This window comes from Chlorocebus sabaeus, chromosome 15 (genome assembly GCF_047675955.1).
Source record: "Chlorocebus sabaeus isolate Y175 chromosome 15, mChlSab1.0.hap1, whole genome shotgun sequence".
NCBI lineage: Eukaryota > Metazoa > Chordata > Mammalia > Primates > Cercopithecidae > Chlorocebus > Chlorocebus sabaeus.
In genome coordinates, this window is record NC_132918.1 from 42,351,782 (window position 1) to 42,371,629 (window position 19,848).

The 19,848-nt window shown below is 35.6% G+C and overlaps 1 protein-coding gene and 1 long non-coding RNA gene across 7 annotated transcripts in view; one reads left to right on the forward strand and one right to left on the reverse strand.

Annotated features, from left to right (window-relative positions):
• LOC103241515 (uncharacterized) overlaps positions 1 to 19,848 on the forward strand; it is a 408,965-nt gene that overhangs the window by 115,644 nt on the left and 273,473 nt on the right. The window lies entirely within an intron of this gene.
• Positions 1 to 19,848, reverse strand: part of AGTR1 (angiotensin II receptor type 1) — a 45,010-nt gene that overhangs the window by 22,049 nt on the left and 3,113 nt on the right. For 4 of the 6 annotated variants that reach the window (XM_038002745.2, XM_008008778.3, XM_073023519.1 and 1 more), the window contains exon 2: positions 12,970 to 13,052. The exons of the other annotated variants lie outside the window; for them this stretch is intronic. The gene's annotated coding sequence lies outside the window, so the exon portion shown is untranslated. The remainder of the gene's footprint in view (positions 1 to 12,969; positions 13,053 to 19,848) is intronic. 6 annotated transcript variants of the gene reach the window in all.

Below are 19,848 nucleotides of genomic sequence, written 5' to 3' on the forward strand. Positions count from 1 at the left end.
CACCTTAATTTAAAATAATCATTTTCACCAAACTGTGAAGTAGAATGAATAAAACTATTAATTGAGAACATCTGCCCACAATTATAAATATATGGAATTCACTTAGCTATAATCAGTACATTAACATTTGAAAAGAAAATGATTTTTTAATGCAAAGATATCTTTCTTCTGACATATTAAAATTCCAACATACTAAAGTAGTAACGTGAGTAAAAAAAATAATAAAATCCTATGGCTTTTTTATTGCATGTTTATTTAGGCCAAACCAGTATGAGGCAGCTAGATTAATTACTTTTATATTGTTAAGTACTGTACATAGTTAATTATTTCATCTAAGTTGTGTCTGAGCCAAACCTGTGAATTACTTTTCATGCAGGGCAACGATGATAATTTATGTACTCCCTCTATGCTACAGCTTGTTAACATATTATTTTTGATTTGAAACTAGATGTTAAAAGTTTGCAAGAGCCTTTTAAAGACTACCCCATGACATAAGTTCTAAAATTACAGATTTGAAAAATAAGGTTGACCACATGCTATGATGGGAAGTTATTTAGATGATAGAATTTTAATAGATTTGGTATGAAAAATACATTCTCCCATGTTTTCCTCTGATTTGTTGACACTTATGCTTTGAGCCTGTGTGTGTGTGTGTGTGTGTGTGTGTGTTATTCTGCTTGATTTTATGATGTGGTTGTTTTTTGGGCCCTTAGCTTCCTACACATCTACCACATGCACAAAACCTCTTTTAACCCACTCTCCCAATATGGCTAATCAGATATTTAATTGTAGCTATAAGTGCCCAATAGCGTCAAGCAGTTAGAGAAATGCTCACAACTATCAAGAACTTTTCAAGATAAAGAGACGACACTGAATCTATATTTAAAATGTGAGATCAACTTCTCAAAACTTCAATAACAGATTGCCAGAGATAGTTGTGCATAGTGAAGTAAAACAGGACTTTATATCTTTTACATATCCAAATATTAAAAATTCAAGAGATGTCATTAAAGTAAAAGGGCAAACAAAGAAGAAACGAGTAAAAATAAAAAATGTAACTAAAAAATAAAGAGAGCTGTCATGGAACCGGCTTGCTGCTCCGTGTGGCCCTGGACAGGCAGCGTTAGCATCAAGTGGGAGTTTACGAACAAGACAGCCTCAGGCCTCACCCCAGGCCGGGACAGAATCTGCATTTTAAGCAAATTCCTCAGGTGACTTGGGTGTTCATTAGGGTTTGAGAAGCACTAGTCTAGAGACACATGGAGTTTCCCTTTCATATAGACTAAAGAGCCATCCAATCGCTGAGCCCACTGAAGTGTGGCTGCCCATGGACAGAACCTGAGAACAGGACAGGCAAGTTGAGGTGGCTGGAGATTCTGTTTTCATGGGGAGCCCCTGGAGTATAAAGGAAGCAAAGCTCCAGTGAGGCAAAACTGTGTACAAAAATATATGTTTCACACAATACAGAGATCTAGCAGCTCTGTTCACAGTATCTTTCAGAGAAAAATAATATAGATCCAGACTTCTTGCTGTGACTTTGGCCAGAGTTTTTTTTTATTATTTAGAGGAATTGAGGAACATCTAAAAGGATGGGAAGCATGCCACCTTCCCTTGAAGCACATTCTGGCTTTTTTTTTTCCTATAAAATATGTGAATTTTGTCATCTGAATAATTTTAACTAAATTTTCCCCTTAAAATGCAGGCACTTTCTGTACAATTTCCTTTTCTTGCAGAGGCTTTCAAACTGTTCAACCACTAGAGGTCTGTATTACCTATTTTAAAAAACCATTACTAGCTGGCTGAGACTTTCAGCTTTCAACTTCAATACCTAATTGCATGTTTTAAGATTTAAAATCTCAAGACATAACACCAGGGAATAAAAAAATCACAACACTTTAAGAAATGAAGGAGAAAACCGAATAGGAGCCCTTCCATTTGGAACAAGACTGAGTCTCCCCTGTTATTTCTAGTAGACAGCTGAGCACACCTTCATACTCTCAAACACGGAAATCAATGGCCAATCACAAATCGTGGGAACAAAATTTATTTTCTTCAAAATGCCTACACAAAACAGTTTTTATCTCAATATATTTAAAACCTATGTTTTAACTTCAAATTTTAAAGCATTTATTTTCCTATTGGAACAAAAGGAAAAATTAAAGTGGTTGAATTCCCATTTGGTTTATTTAAAACACCAATTTTACTGCTTTTATGAGGCTTTTAAAATAAAATTTCATTTAATTAGTCATACTATATAGGTTTAAAAACTCATGTCCTTTCAGTCTTATTTTATAAGGCTCTGTTGCAATTTTATAAACTAATACATGAGACTGAGCTTGCCTGGTTTAAGTTATAATAGAGGTGACACTTGCTGGTGGCCTCAACTGCAAGTTGGATACCCCAGGTTTTCACTGCGTTCCACGTTCACCTGGAGATTTTCACTAGAGTAGTCCATTTGGGTCTATCCTCTGCCAGTAGCAGCCCAGGCTCTGAGGCTTCCAGAAACTTGAACATGAGGTGTCCCATTTACAGGGTCATCCTGATTAGAAATGACGAAACCTTTCCCTAGCATATGGGCAGGCCTCCTAAAGAACTCCACACTCATATATTCACATATTTAAGTAGAATGGTTGAAAATATTAGACATAAAAGCTGTAATTTACTGAGTATTGCATAGAGGTTTGGGATTCTGATGCTAGATTTTCATAGATTCTAATTACGCCCGCATTTCACTAAGTGGTTACATTTGTTGCCAGGCAAGGTGTAATACTAGGAAGCTCACTTCTTTTAAAAGGAATTATTGCATAATGTTCCTGCCCTGTAACGCCTCTAAAAGCATAAGGACTTTTAGTGTGGCTTCCCTCTCAGTCTGTCACTTTATTAAAACACAACAATTTCCAAGTGTTATTTGGCAGATCAGCTGGGTTCATTTCAAAGGCTAATATTTAACAGAGGGGAAAATAACTCATCCCAATCCTTTTAAAAATTGTTTTCTATGTATTTGCAGGCAAATTGCCTAGTGTTTTATATAGATCTCAAAGCTAGGATTCAAGAATAATTTTAGTAATGTCTTGCACTGCTTGTCTACATAATCAAAATGATCAATTCTACAGCAGAAGGAAACTAATTCACGGCACAATAATTTGTACTACAGACCACCGTATTTAAAGTAGTTAAGTTTTTCTTCATTTCCTGTTGCATTTCTGCCGATGGCTGGTGGCATATGAATTAACAATTTTCCTCACTGAAATGTGACAGAAAAATATCTGCTTTATTCTATCTTGAACATTCCTCTCAGAGCTGCTGACTCTTCTACTATAATTCAAAATGATGTTAGCTTATACTTGTACCCAGTATCAGTATAAACCTATAATTAAATACTAGCACAGTGCTCATTTATATATTTTTTAAAATGCTGCAATTGTAGCAGTTAATTAAGATCTTAGCCTCTGGTGAATTTGGTGGGTTATTTCTGGGAGAAAAATGGTTGGAACCAAGGTGTCAGAATTACTCCCAAATTTGAGTTGCTGGCCCTGGCATTGGTTAGCCATTTGGGAAATTTAGGCTCAGTTTCTGTAAAGAAAATGGAGTCAATAAGATAATTTAGCCTATTTTTTTTGTTAAATAAGAAAATGCAGATGGAGTGATTGACACAGTGCCTGACACCAGTAAGTGTCCAATTAATAGAAATTCACTATTATTTTCTCTGATCCTTTCTGTCTTCCTTTATAAAATGGCAACACAATATAAAGGCAACAATTCCAGTTATGTCTAAGTGTTGTGAGCAATAGATAAGAAAGGCCACGTGTGTGAAACAGTACCAGGCACCAGTTGCTCTCCCAACAGTTTCCCCAAAGTTTTTTGCCCTTAAAACTAGATCACATGTTGGGAGAATCTCAAAGATGATTCATTCTTGGATTTGAGATTTATTTTTATTTTTATTTTTTGAATAAGGAGATTGTGCCATTGAGATTAATTCATCTCTCTCTCTCTCTCTTTTTTTTTCTTCCTCATCTGAATGATGGCTTAACTCTGTGACTCTACCAGACAAAATACTGCATTGAAATAAGAGTCCACCAGGGACAGAAACCATTTTCAGAGCAGTTAAAAAAATAAGGTTAAGAAACTATTCAAATTCAGAGAACTCGAAGAAAAAAACATAATCTTGCTTAAAATGCAATTTTCAAACCTTTGATTATTCTACCCCTTGTGACTTAGAGATATTTGTTTTCTCTAAAATGTTGTATAATATCTCTTTTCAGGAGAGAAATCAGTGGCAGAAGGATTTGAAGGAAGTTGTGATGAACTAGGTTTTTTTTTTTTTTTTTTTAATTAGGAATGAAAACTTCTTGTTTAAGGTTATGTATTGCATATTCTCAAAATGTTCTAGTTCCTTCCATGGCTGGTTTTATGGGATGTCAGTAATATAAAAGGTACTGGGAAATAAATTCCTGTATAGTTATAAATAAATAACTGTATTTGTACTAGTTATAAATAAATAACAGTCTTTCTACTATTAACCAGCCTTGGGACCTGAAATTTAACCAGCGTTAGGACCTAAATTCTACTAGATCTTGTTCTCTTTGGATTATATTTCAATTTAAAGAGCCTCACATCTCTGTCAACTCAACACAACCCCATTTCTAGGAGCCTCCTTTTTAGTTCTGTGAGACCAGGGCTTCTATGAGAGAAGTAAGGTTCCCTTGTGGGATAGGGGAGACTAGGAAAGGGAGTATGGCTGAGGAGCTCTGCCAAGGAGGACAAGGGCACTGGTGGAGTGCTCTGAAAAGGGCCTTGCTGAGGACTACCTTACCCCTTCCCTAATGTTGCTTAGACCTGCAGATCCCTGAACACAATTCAGTTTAATTTGCTAAAAAGGCATTTTGACAGGATACAGTTTGGGGGTAAGTGCCACTGTTGCATAGTGTTTAAGTATGCAGCTGTGATCTGGGTTAACAAAATTCTGGATTTCCATCAGGGTACTAGTTGTTTGAAAGTTATCCAAGTCACAAACTCACTAACCGTCAGAGAAATATGAAGATTAAGTTAAATTAATTAATATAGTCACAGGTTCTCACTAAATGAAAACTATTTTAACTATTTTTAGCACAAAGCACATGTATATATGAATACAAGGGTAAACTAACTTTCTTATGGTCCAATTTTTCTGATATTAAAATACTTTCTAATGATAGTGTTTAATTACCAATTTACTTAGATTTATAACAATTTGAAATATGCTTGCTAAAATCTTATTTGACTAAAACAGTGACAATAAGCAAGAATAATGGCATTTACTTTTATCAGAAATTGCATTACTTTCAAAGTCCTTTAGGCCACAGAACTTCCCAGCATCGAGCTACTATTGTTTTTCTCAAATAAAGGAAGCTGCATTTTTTTTTTCTCATTCTACTCATGATTATTTCTTATTTCTTACTCTGGGGGATGTCTCTAATGGAGGCTGGTGAGGCAGCTACCCATCTGGGGGAGGCATGACATCACAGATGCTTGTCTTTTCCTTGGCTCCCATCTGTTGGAAATAGTAACTAAGTCCTCTGCCTAAGCTGGTAGGAGAGGAGCTGTAGAAAATCAAATTAGCAGGAGAGAAACTATTAGTCTTCATTTTCTTGTTTCCAACCTGTGAACACAGATTGTTAAATACGCCTATTCCCTAATCCTCATTAGGAAATCTTAAAGAATAGCAGGACATGAAAAAAGCATGGGGATTATGAGAAAATGCTACCACTGAAAAATAACACAAAGTGAGGATAGTTTTCTCTCATTCAGATTATTTGTACATTTTTAGAGTTAGCCTATTTGAAATTTTCCATTAAGTAATTTTATTCCTACTTATATGTGGATGGATGACACACACACAATTCCAAATACATAATTTTATTTAGAATTTTCTTATCAGACTTGAAGATAAAATAATTTAAATGGAAAAATGAGTACATGCCATTTTGCATTCAGTGGTATCCCTAGGACTTGTTTGAATACATTGCTGTATTTATCTAAAAGGGCAAAGCTTTTATTAAAAATAATCTAGTGGCAATGTTGTACAGCTCTAACTCTCTACTAAATGGAAAGCTATTATTTTCAGGCCCAGAGACACAGGATTACAGGCCAGTGATAGGCAATGCGTATTTGAAGTATACCAAAAGCACCAAATAAGGTAGCTGAGTGTCCAGAAGGAACTGACATAAAATGCAGGTGTCTAATTACTAGAGTCATTGCCACAGTACCAGTCATTGATGACTACATTATGCACTTGGTTTCTTGGGAAAATCTGCAGTTTTGGGACTATTTCACTACATTTCAGAGCATTTTAAGTCTTTAAATCATTTAGCTTTTAAAATTCTACCCATTTCTCCTGTGCTGGCATCCATTCTAAGTATGTCTCTAGTTCCTGTCAGTTCATACTCTTCAATACTTGATTTCACTTTTGTTATACACTCTTCTCTGTGGTTTTTGAAGACCGTGGCATACTCGCTGTGCCTTGACTATGCCAGCATGTTGCTGCCTCAGGGAATTTGCATTTGCTGTACCCTCTGTCTGGAGCGATCTTCTCCCAGATGTCCACATAGCTTCCTTCTTCCTAAAGAGAATTTCCCTAAACACTCTTTTAAACCTGAAGCCTCCCTTCCACTTTCTTTCCATTTTCCATGCCATCCAACATATTATAAATTTTACTTGATTGTTGTCATCTTTATGCACTGGAATGTAAGTTCTATGAGGCCAAGCATTTTTGTCTGCCTTGCTCTCAACTTTGTGCTCAATGCTGAGAACAGTGTCTGGCATGTAGATGTCCAAAAACGCATATTGACTGAAACACAATAGAATCTGCTACAAACTGCAGCCCTAAGTAGGAATACCTAGTGTTTAATATCCTCTCTCAAAAGCATTCCTATCATCATGACATTTCTTTGATATTCCTATTCTATGGCAAAGGGAGGAAACTTTAAGGTACCTCACAACTGTTCAATATCTAACTTCTAGATCATGATAGTTGCAAACTGAAGTGTCATTGGGATTTTGGCAGCTAAATAACTGTGTGAAACACCCAGTATAAGGCATTAAAGAGTGCTAGAATCTGTGACAAATAGGAAAGTTTATATTTTGCTCTACGTAAAACCATTCAGATTTGAAAGAGAAATTTAAAACATAGCCCTGTCTGAACAAAACTTGTCTACCTGTGGTTTCAAAGCCCTTTTTGGCTGCCAGTCGTGGCCAATATGACCACAAGGACATTTTCTAAGTCATATTGGGTTTTTTCCTACCTCCTTTCAAATATATTCTCAGGTTTGGGTATGTGACTGACTCCATATCAGGACAAGAATACTCAGTTGATCAAATCTAATTACATTTGCTTCCCAACTAAATTGTATATCACCTTCCCCTCTTGTGAGCGGGATGGTTCCTCTCGGGTCCTTGGCATCTGATTATTGCAAACCTAATTGATTTGCGACATTTCATTAATAAAGTTAACTAAAACTAATTATACATATTGAGTAAAAGTTTCCTGTGAAATGAATTTTTCTATTTAGCTTAAGGGTTCTTAATTGTTAGACTGAACTGCTGAGGAAGATTGCAGAATTACTTTCTCTTGGGAGACATATATATATATATATTCCTCCCCCCTCCAACCAATATGGATTGATGGATGGTGATACCATAGAAATCAAAAAAGAAAAAGAAATGATTAAATATGAAAGTTAAAGATACTGAAGCATTGTCCTAAGAAAATAAAACTGCAAAATAGGTCACATAGATCTGTTTAAGATGCTAAATTAGGTCTGTTATATTTGTTACATTATCTTAAGGAGTTTAAAATTCAAATTTTCAAATTTATTCACATTTATCGTTTTATTCACAGTGTAGATTTTTCCTTCAGTTAATTGGTGAATATTGTATTTCTCACTCTTTCAGAGAATATGTTTTGTCTAATTCATCCATCTATTTAAATCTAAATTCTAGCAGAAGTCCAGGGGGAGCCTCCTACTACCTCAGTTGCCTCAAACTCAGCTGATAGACTGTGAGCCAGTATTTTTCACAGGACCATTTCCAGTGTTCCCTCTTTGTTTAGTCATGTATAGATAAACATTCTGTAAGTGAAAGGAAGACTAGCATTCATTAATGGTTCAGTGTTGAATAAAATATGGCTGACCCATTACTGCTATACAATAATTTTGCATATCACATGAGATGCTTTTATGATTAATGATCTGAATTTGCATTGCTTTCACTTTCCCAAAGCAGACTGGATTTCTTGCTTTGCATTGTTAAGGAAGATACTTAGCTGTTTTATCTTCCCACTTTGTTCACTGACCAGGCTGGAGGGACCAGGAGGCAGCAAACTGCCCATCTTATTTTTCCTCTTCGATCTGGGAGTATTACTGAGGCGCAAAGGTGCAAGCTCTAGATCAAAAGACAGCTCTTACCCCTGACTGGGTTCATCTACAGTGGCTCTGTTTTTTTATGGTGTCTATACTGTGTGCAGAAGTATTTTGGCCTTGGCTAGAGGTGGGGAGGAAGAATGCTGCTTTGGATTGGATTTTGGACTTGCAATACCACATTGTTCCTGTTGTCCCAGTTCTCTGGCTGAGTTGAACATTTGTTTAGATTCAGGAAAGGCATTAAGGCCCAGTTTCAGATAAATAATTATTTTCCACTGGGTCTGCACTGTATTATTACATTTCTGAGATATACTAGATCTTTCTGGAATTTAAAAAATGACTCATACATTTAAATCTTAAAAGTCTTAAAAGGAATGACTAATTGAAGGGAAAAGACAACAGCACTCTTGATTCCAGCTAAAAGCTTTTCCTGTCAGCAAAACAGGGCCTCTAAATTTAAAAGCTATTTCTTTGAGTTCTTCCAATTGTTAAAAATATTAACATTGGTTGGGTGCAGTAGTTCATGCCTGTAATCTTAGCACTTCGGGAGGCTGAGGCAGGAGGATCACTTGAGGCTGGGGGTTCATGAGCAACCTAGGCAATGTAGCAAGATCCCATCTCTGCCAAAAATTAAAAAAATAATTAGCTGGGCATGATGCATGTGCCTGTAGTCCTAGATACTTGGGAGGATGAGATAGGAGGATGGCTTGAGCCCAGGAGTTTAAGGCTGCAATGAGCTATGATCACTTCACTGCACTCCAGCCTAGAGGACAAAGTGAAACTTTGTCTCAAAAAAATCTGTCTGTCTGTCTATTATCTATCTATCTATCTATCTATCTATCTATCTATCTATCATCTATCTATCTCTATCTAAATCTAATTTAAATTATTATTTTCTATAGAGTTATGTGCTAAGCACATCTGGCTATATTATTTAAGCAAAGAAAGAATGTTACTGAGAATTGTGTGAATAGTAGGTTATTTGGAGTAAACATGTTTCATAAAGCAAGCTTCATTTCTGTTTATTGAAAAAAAAAACAACCCCAAACACAAATGACTAGCATTTATCTTGCTTTCGTTTTCTGTTAGTAAGATTCTGAGATTAATATTTAAAAATTCCAAACTGGTTCCAAACTTATTTTATTTATGCTTTCATTGAAAAATGATACTATTAAATGTGTAAAGGAAATATCAGCTGGATATTTATATCCCTTTTTCACAGCTAGTTATATAGCTATTTCAAACCCTTGATGCTTTGATGACTCAAAGACAAATTTGTTTTTAATTTTTTGCCTTGTGTAACACATGATCATTAGTCCAGGAACTAAACGTAATTGAACTGCTAGGTATAAGTGACTGGAAAGTAATTGAGACTCACATTTTATTAATGTTATCACATTAGTGACAAATAGTGACTAGGAACTTTAAGAATATAGCAGGATCATTATATTGATGAAAAATGAAAAACTACTGTTATCTGTGACTGTGTTAGTCTATTCTTGTGTTGCGATAAAGGAATACCTGAAACTGGGTAATTTATAAAGAAAAGAGCTTTAACTGACTCCTGGTTCTGCAGGCTTACAAGGAAGCATGGTGTTAGCTTCTGCTTCTGGTGAGGCCACAGGATGCTTACAATCATGGAGAAGGTGATAGGGAACCAGCATGTCACATGGCGAGAGCAGGAGCAAGAGACAGAGGGGGAGGCATCACAGTTTCAGAGCGAGAACTCATTCATTAACATGGGGAGGGCACCAAGCCATTCATGAGAGACCCGCCCGCAGGATCCAAACACCTCCCACCAGGCCCCACTCCAACACAGGGGATCACATTTCAACACGAGATTTGGAGGGGACAAATATCCAAATCTTATCAGTGACATACAATTTAAATAAAAATAAAGGCTTCTAATATATACATTTTTATTAAAAAATAAAATAAGAAGTATTCTAGCTCTTATTGTGTTTGACTTTCCAACTGCTTAAAAAATCAATGAATTATGTCTATGCGATGGAGAAATGTTTATCATTATTGGAAAACTCAAGAAAATCTTACAGAATTTTACAGAAGGTAATGAGTAAGGAAGAAAGTATTGGCCTTTAGAAATGATCCTACATCTTTTTTACTTTTGCTTACTTGGAGCTGTCAGCAATGTCAGTAACCAAGCCAACAGCCATATATTTTAGTTCTTAATATAACTGTGGGTACTTCTTTTCATAATTTTAAGAAATCAAGAACTGCAACTTTAGAAAAGCACATGAAACATTTAATCCTATATATTTTAATATGCAAACAAACAGGAAAAACAAAAAGTGGTCTATGAGAGCTATATATTAGATAATCTAATACTGAGGGTATCGGAATTTCAAAAGTATTAAAAATTTCCCAAATAAGTTTAAAAGAGCAGAAAACTTTCTCACCAAGTGACCATGAAAGTCTGCTGCATTATTAATAAATGTGTTTACAGCAGTACTGTCCAGTAGTACTTCCTATGATAGAAATGATCTAAATCTGTGCTGTCCACTAACCACACGTGTCTACTGAGCACTTGAGATGGGGGTAATGCAACAGAGGGGCTGAATTTTTAGTTTTATTTAATTTTAATAAATGTATATTTAAATATAAATAGCCACATATAGTAAATGGCTACCATATTGGACGATGCAGGTCTATAAATTTTAAGCCATTGAATATGGTTCTTTATTTATTCGTTTAAATGTATTAATCAGGTTTTTCCCATTTGTCATGAGTAGATTTCAGCATAAATTTTTTGATCCTGTAAAACAAGCTCTGAAGTGCTGTTTACACATCACTGGTTTAAATCAATAAGAGATCAGAGTTCTGTAGTTTTAAGTTGGTAAAAGTTTTAAAGGGAGACTGCAAAGTTCAGAAGGTCCTTTTGCGAACACTTTTTGTATTTCAGTATACTGCCCACGGATTGAGATAGGGCCTTGGAGATTATTTTACAGGAAAACCAGGGAAAAGTTGATAATTAATATTAGAACTGGTATAACATCAGTTCTTTGATGAACAAAAAATAGCTTCTTAGAATTAAGTATGTTTTGCTTATTCATCTGAAACTTAACGGTTTGAAAAAGTTTAAAATTTCACAGAATGTTTTCTTCCATGTTTTGTTATTCCTAAGTAAAACATCATAGTTATTTGGGAAGCTTTGCTACAAATGTGTGAATGTTAGAAACCAAAGACTTCCCAAATACAGTAGAAGGAAGGCTGATTCCACGAATCATTTCCAGTAAGAACCCCCTGGGTAAGTGTCCTGCTTTTCCTGCTATTGGGCTAATGGGGTATCATGGACAAAACTCCTTCTGTTCAATACTTTTAAGGTGTAAAATAAAGTATACTGTCTTTGTGTCATCCTAGGATATGCATCTTAATACACTCTTTCCAGAGTGGATTTTTTGCGGAAAATCTGCACAGTCCAGATTCCCAAGCTTCGCTAGACCTGAAAAAAACAAAATCAGAAAAATACCTCCCAAAACAAAACATCCCTAAAGATATCCATTGACAGAACTCTGTAAGGCATTACTGTTTTTATCTCCAAGATTAAAGGCATTCTAAATAGTTTTCTAACACCACCACTGTGGAGTACCTTCCAGAAAATGATTCCTACTTGCCAATCTATTACAGCAAAGAAGCAGCATCACCTCTAATATTTATCTACCCACTCAGCACCTACGTATCTATCCTCTACTTTGATAAAATGGGAGCACAACATATTCAGAATAGGACAAGCTACTCTTCATTTTCCCTGGAGGGGACTAGGAGAAGCTGAGGGCTTGTTCTTTGAACTGAGTTTTTGTAAGGCGGGTGGGGGGAAGTCTTATTAGTTAGGTAAATCCCAGACTCTTGTTATGAAAAATATCACACAGGCCCACGTAACAAGAGTTAGATAGACAAAGCAGTCCTGGCTAACCCTGCTGCGCTCCACACCAGGTTGTGAGAGAGTTTAATGCCCTGCCGTGTGACTCATGCTTGTAAAGAGGCTGAGAGGGCACCTCCATCTCCAATTTCATATTGTCTTTTTTCCTATATCTCATCATTGGAGGAAGGTAGAAGTTTGTGAGAATGAAATTCTGAGACATTTGGGTTTTCTGAAGATGAGAAGGTCAACGGTTAAGGTTTATGGTCTTAAGACTTCTGAAAGTGAGCACTGGGGTATCAAAGAACCCAAATGGCCCAGGAAGTAGCTGACAAGAGAGTACAGTCATTTCCCTCCTGGTCCTCTCAAGCCCTACACAGGAAGACACTGCTCAAAGCAATCACCTGTGGCCACGTGGAGTCCTTGCCAAAGGACTTTCTCGCGTGATTCGTTATCAGTACATGAATGGAAATAACTTAGTAATTCTGATGTTATTTATGCTTAAAACCATATAAATACATATGCTCTTAATCTGTATATTGGAGGGGATGTGGTAAGACTGGGATTTCATTATTTTCTGCTTCCTCTACTTCTTTCACAAGATAATGGTGTGTGTGGGTTCTTGTACTCTCCCCACTGCTAACACATTAGAGAAAACTGCTGACAGGCCCACTGCTGTAGATGTAAGGCATTTACCTGGTGCCGACTTTCTGGGATGGCATCAGTGAGTTATTCAGATAAAAACCCAGCCATTTTAGATCAATTTGTCAAATATCAACCTAAAAAGAAAAAAATGATTAAAGCATTTCACTGAATAGAGTCAGGTTTTTATTTTTTAATTTACAGAGTAAGCTTCAACACTGCATCTTAAGAATGTTTTTGAAGGGAATGAAACCATCTGGTTCACATCAAGAACATATATTTCCTTATATAGGGCTAGATTGCATTAAGTGGTGGGCACAGGATCTCATCATCTTCCTGCCTGTGGTCAACATCTTCCCCAATGCCCTTGTAGATATACATTAGGCAAAGAGAAAAAGAATGTTTTAGGGTAAAGTAGTGCAGTCTCATTCCTAGCCATTTCTTTCTATAGACATGGCTACTAAATGTAAGAATATGAAAATACATTGGATTTTTACTTGTGAATCTATAGCTAAACTTGGTTAAATGATTCTACTACTTAGTATAAAGCTTATGCAAATTTTATTTTACCATAATTTAAAAAATACCTTTTTAAAAGATTACCTTTTCTGTTTTTCTTTTTCACAGAAGTAATGCTAACGTGTTGTATAAATGTCAAGTTACAGGAGGATGTAAAATAAAAGTAAACATATCCTTACCCTCTATTACTTTTCTCTGCATCTACTTCCCAGAGGTACTACTAATAGTTACCTATGTCTCCTTCTAGGACTTGCATACACATGCATATAAATATGTATAATCATAAAAAATGCATACACATGCATATAAATATGTATATCTATAGTTTTTTCTTTTTGTACATCATAGTGTTTTCTTCTCTGCTTTATTTATTTTACTTATTATGGCTAGCAGATTTTCTACATCAGCATATATAAATCTACCTCATTCATTTTGATGGCTGTACAATATTTCATTCATTGTACTGACACATAGTTTATTTAACCAGTCTGCTATTAATGACCCTTAATCTGTTTTTTTCAGTTTTCCTTTTGGCTGCTACAAAAATGTCTCAATAATAATATTTATATATATGCATTTTTGTACTTATATGAATGTATCAGTGTAATAAATTCTAAACAGACTGTTGAACCAAATTGTTTGTATATGCTACGTTTTTGATAGATATTTACAAAACGTTCTCTGTTAAGGTTATACCAAGTTATAATACCAAGAATCTGGATTTTATCAAATCATTTTTTCTTTATCTGATAAGTAAAACGGCGTATCTTTGTTTTGACGTGCATTTCGTTAATTACGAATGAGGTTGAACTTCTTTTCATTTTCTCACTGTTTCCATAGTAATTCTTCTACTAGTTTGCTCAGCCATGGCTCTTGCTCATGTTTCAATTAGGTTGATTATTGCTTCTCACATTAAAGAGCTCATGTTATGATAAGGAAACTGGAATTTTACATGTAATGGCTGGCAAAAGAGCGTTCCCAGGTTTCTTGTTTAGATTATAACTTTGTTTATGGTACTTTTTACTGTATAAGCATTTATTTTTATGTAGTCAGATTCATCAATATTTTTCATTATACACAGGAGGATTTTTTAAATAAGAGCTTTTATTTAAAGTTGAAGAGTTATTCAAGAAGATTGTATATAGGTTAATTTTTAGACCAACTTTAGCATACCAACTTTAGCATTTAGGCATACTAACTTTAGCACTGTTATACAGAATAATGTTAGCATTGGAAGGATCTATTAACAAAAGAAATTTCCCATAAAATGATTTCTTCTATAAAATATCATGACAGTGTGGATTCTGTGGACTCTTTGTGAGACACTAGTATACTGTAGAAAAAAAAAAATTACAGAAAGGGTCAGATTTATAGTACCCGTCTCCAGAGAGTTAATAATAGTTGTCTAGTACCTAAAATCTAGAGTGAATTATAAATAAAGTAATAGAAATTCCAAGACAAATAGTAAAAAATATAAAATCAATAGAGATCCATTATAGAAAATTTTGTAGGTACATACACAAGAAAGAAAAAAAATCAACCTCAAAAGCTCTTAAGATTTGTTGTATATTCTTCCTAATTTTTCTTATTGACTCCACAGATATGCATGCATTTAAAAAATACGTAAGTGATTTTACTAACAAATCAATCCTAACAAAATTAAATGAATTTCATTAAGATGCCAATAACCCAAGACCTTAATGGCACCTTGACAAGCATCTACCAGGTATACACATACATGGGATCGCACTTATGATTCATGTGTTTCACTGATGTTTTCACTTACTATTATCTTTCCTTGCCACTAAATATTTTAAAATATATAAATGATATATTACATTTTATATTCATATAAAATATATAACAACTGTAATGTTCTATCATATGGCTTAAGTTAATGGAAATTAAAAGGAATGGGAATAATTGTGTGTTCTCTCAAAAATCCATTCTGGTAACTCAGTAGATAATAGGCCAGGACATACTCAAGAAATCATTACCCAAGAATCACATCAAATTCTTTTTCATTCATGATAAAGTGGCAGCAATTAACTGTGTAACTGAGGGCTGGGAGACATCATGATACAATGTGTTTTATATGAAGTGACATCATTTGAATGGGAAAGAGAGTTAGATTATTAAAGCTGGGTTAATGGAAAATTCTCATTCTAAGGGCAGGAGCATTTGAATTGACGGCAAGAAGAATTTGAGTTAAAAAGTAAAGTATGTGTGCTGATAAAATTGTAAGTGTGAAGGAAAGTGTATGTGCTGATAAAATTGTTAAGTATATGAAATTTACTAGAAAAAATGCTATGCTATGAGATTTTTTCCAACTGTTAAAAAGGAAACCTTGTGCAGATTGCATTCAGCCACGGTCACAAATATTGGGGCTCAGTGAAACCAGGGGACTCTTAAGGGCTATAGAGGGTGATCACTGGTACTTTATATTTTATTAGTACTAAGAAACTCTGCCTGCTATGTGTAAGATAGCTTTTGGGTATTTCTCCTTCTTTCCAACTTCCACTACTTGTCATGATGGCAGCCTGGATTGATTTTGCCCTAACCCATAACTTACAGATTAGATCTTGTAATGTCAGTGGTACCTGAATATCCACAGTTCTAGATTCAAGCAGCTGGTGGAATTTTATCTCCTACAAATTTTCTCAATACCATTGAAAAAGTGGCTGCTCAGTCCTGTTGGCACAGGTTTCCCCTCAAACATGATCCCAGAGAACTCATACACACCTGTCTTGACCAACATCAATAAGCTCCTGTCAAAACAGGAGATATTTGGACAGATCCAACTGATGGCTGCCAGAGAATCTACCTGCACTGGGTGAAGTAGTTCGGGGACTGAATCATGTGGGGAGTCACTGGCTTAAAATACATCACCACTTGCTTGAGCATTGACTGGTTAGTAACTATATTCTACCACATTTTTGTAAACCATGCTTGTAGTAAGTAAGCATTTACATTAAAAGCTGAAAAAGTAATATGTAATTTGAGTTGAATGCTGAACAGTCTATGTATAGGTAGAAAACAGAAAATAACTACTTGTTCAATCCAAGAGAGAATTTACTTTATAGCATGAGAGTACCAAAAGGTAAACAGAAAATTTTGGATTTTTTTATGAGAAAAAATAGAGATATCAAAAGTTATTATTGCTATCACTATTATTCGAGACAGGGTCTTTCTTTGTCACCCAGGCTGGAGTGCAATGGTGTGATCATGGCTCACTGACGCCTTCACCTCCCAGGCTCAAGTGATCCTCCCAACTCAGCCTCCTGAGTAGTTGAGACTACAGGTCCCAACTACCACATGGTGTGTGCCACCATGCTCAGGTAATTTTTTTTATTTTTTGTAGAGATGGGGGTCTCAATTTGTTGCCTCAGCTGGTCTCAAACTCCTGGCCTCAAGTGATCCTCCCTCCTTGGCTTCCCAAAGTGCTGGGATTACAGGTGTGAGCCACCACACCTGGGCTCAAAAGTTAATTTTTAAAAGTATGTCATCTACTTTTTTTAAAAAAAAGCCTTATTGAAGTATAATTGATATACAAAAAGTATGCATATAAAAATATATTTTAGGGCCGGGAGCGGTGGCTCAAGCCTGTAATCCCAGCATTTTGGGAGGCCAAGAGGGGCGGATCACGAGGTCAGGAGATCGAGACCATCCTGGCTAACACGGGGAAAACCCGTCTCTACTAAAAAATACAAAAAGCTAGCCAGGCGAGGTGGTGGGCGCCTGTAGTCCCAGGTACTTCGGAGGCTGAGGCAGGAGAATGGAGTAAACCCGGGAGGCGGAGCTTGCAGTGAGCTGAGATCCTGAGATCCGGCCACTGCACTCTAGCCTGGGCGACAGAGCGAGACTCCGTCTCAAAAAAAAAAAAAAAAAAAAAAAAAAAAAAAGGTTAGTTAAAAATCAAGAAGACACCTCTTCATAATTATTCTAAACAAGCCACAGGTACTGTATACTGCGTTTCTTTTCCCTTAATGTGCATCTGAATCACCTGTGGATCTTGCTAAAATGCAGATTCTTATGCAATCAATGGGTCTGGACAGTGTCTGAGATTCTGCAGTTCCAACAAACTCTGAGGTAATGCCCATGAGGCTAATACGGAAACGGACACGTGAGATGTTTTCCTCCTAATTTGTAATACAATGTGTCTCAAAAGGGGGAATGAGAACGGGGAGAAAAGAAGGTGTGGATGAAATGTACATATTTCATATGCCCCTTGGGTGATTCCAATATTCTTGTCGTCTTAAGAACCACCGGTTTGATATTTCAACCTTTTATTCTTTTAAATTTTTCTTTCCTTAGTCTTTTCTCCACTTTACCCTTGCCACTGCTGCTGTAGACTGAAATACTGTATTCATGCTTAGCTCTTCAATTAGCCAGACAAAAGCATCAAATTCGTCATTGTGTGTAATAGGATAGTATACCTAAATTAGATTAGAATTATTTATTTCTTAACATTTTTGTTTTGAATATAAGGGTCTGAAAATGTATTTAACATTTTCTGTAGTTTTAGCCAAAAACAAACAGGCAAGCAAGTGACTTCGTGGAACACTTAGTAAAAGGAAACAAGGATGCGTTAGGTGCCGTCTATACTATCAAAGGACTTATAATCTCACGAGGAGGGGAAAGGAGCAGTGGTTATTACAGAAGTGGCCAGAACCAAACAGTGTGACCACTTTAGACATTCTGTCTGGTCTGAAAGGCAGGACAGAAGAAGGGGCCATTTTTAAATGGCTTCCCACCCTACTAGCATTAGACTATTAGAGACCCATGCCAAAATATGTGCTCAGTTTGACTACTCTATCTCTACGGCAAAGACCATTGTTACACTTCGGCGTGTGTCCTCAGGGCCTAATATCACTCAGATCCACAGTATTTCCTCTGTAAATATCTGCAACTGTTGTTGATATATTTTATAGACATAATTCTTCATTTTCCAAAGTAGATAAGAGAAGCTTTGACTAATATAGAATGAGAAAATAACTAAATAAACTTAGCAAATTGATAACAACAAATTCTCTTTAAAAGTACACAATCATGCCGGGTGCCGTGGCTCATGTCTGTAATCCAGCACTTTCGGAAGCCGAGGCAGGGAGATCACTTGAGGTCAGAAGTTTGAGACCAGCCTGGCCAACATGGCGAAACCTCTTCTTCACTAAAAATACAAAAATTAGCTGGGCGTGGTGGCATGCACCTGTAATCTCAGCTACTAGGGAGGCTGGGGCAGGAAAATCACTTGAGTCTGGGAGGCAGAGGTTGCAGTGAGCTGACATAATGCCACTGCACTCCAGCCTAGGCAACAGAACAAGACTCTGTCTCAAAAAACCAAAAAACAACAACAACAAAAGTACACAATCATATGTGTATTTCTCAATATTCTTATTTCGTAGTTAAGCATACAGAGTACTTAAATCCATTGATCTAAATAAAATTTCTACATTATTTGGTGAAGATGAAGGCATCTATGTGTGTATAAGTGGACGAGAAATCACATAAAAGTTGACTTAAACTGAAGGATTATTAATTCTATGATTTTAAGTTTGAAGAACATCTAGAATTGGGACTTGATATAGGAAGGCACATTGTAATAATAGGAAACAAGGCACACTCATTTTTTTACCCATTTTCCAAACTTTTAAATGTTAAAAAAATAATTAAACGTGAGACTAACAACACAATAAAAATATTCTTGGTAATAGGAAGGAGACTGATAATCACTGACAGATTGTAGACGTTTGTTTCTACTTAAGACAGTTAGAGAATGCACCTATTGAGGAAACAAATATAAACAAAACAGAAACAATTCAAACCCTTCTAAATTAACTATAAGAATAATGTAAAGGAATGTAATCATACAGCATTTACACTACATAATGATTTTTTCTGTTACTTAAATGTTTTGGAAGACAATTTTGATTTTCATATGAAAGAAATTTTTTCGAAGCATCTGCTATGATAAGAAAGAAGAAAAATCAGATAGTAAATATTTTAATGTGAATACAACCACAGCTAGCAGCAATAGTCACTAGTCCTTTTATGACTGTTCTAAACATATACTCTGTTTTCTATTTCCAGTTGTCTAATTTGTCACTAATGTAATAACTAGAGAAACATCTGGCAATTTATAGTTCTTTAAATTATAAGACTATTTTTTCTGTGATTGAAACATTGTATTTTAGAGTTTTAATAGGATTATGGCAGTCACTTGCCAATTCAGTGGAATACTACCTTAAGTCATATAGATATTCCTTGATTTAAGATGGCTTTATATATTAAACTATTAAAAAGTTGATTTTTAGAAGCTAAAGTTCATATTATGAATAAAACAAAATGTAAAGTGATAGATAAATTTAGGATATAAATCGATCAAATTTACTGTTGCTTATCAGAGACTGAGTATAT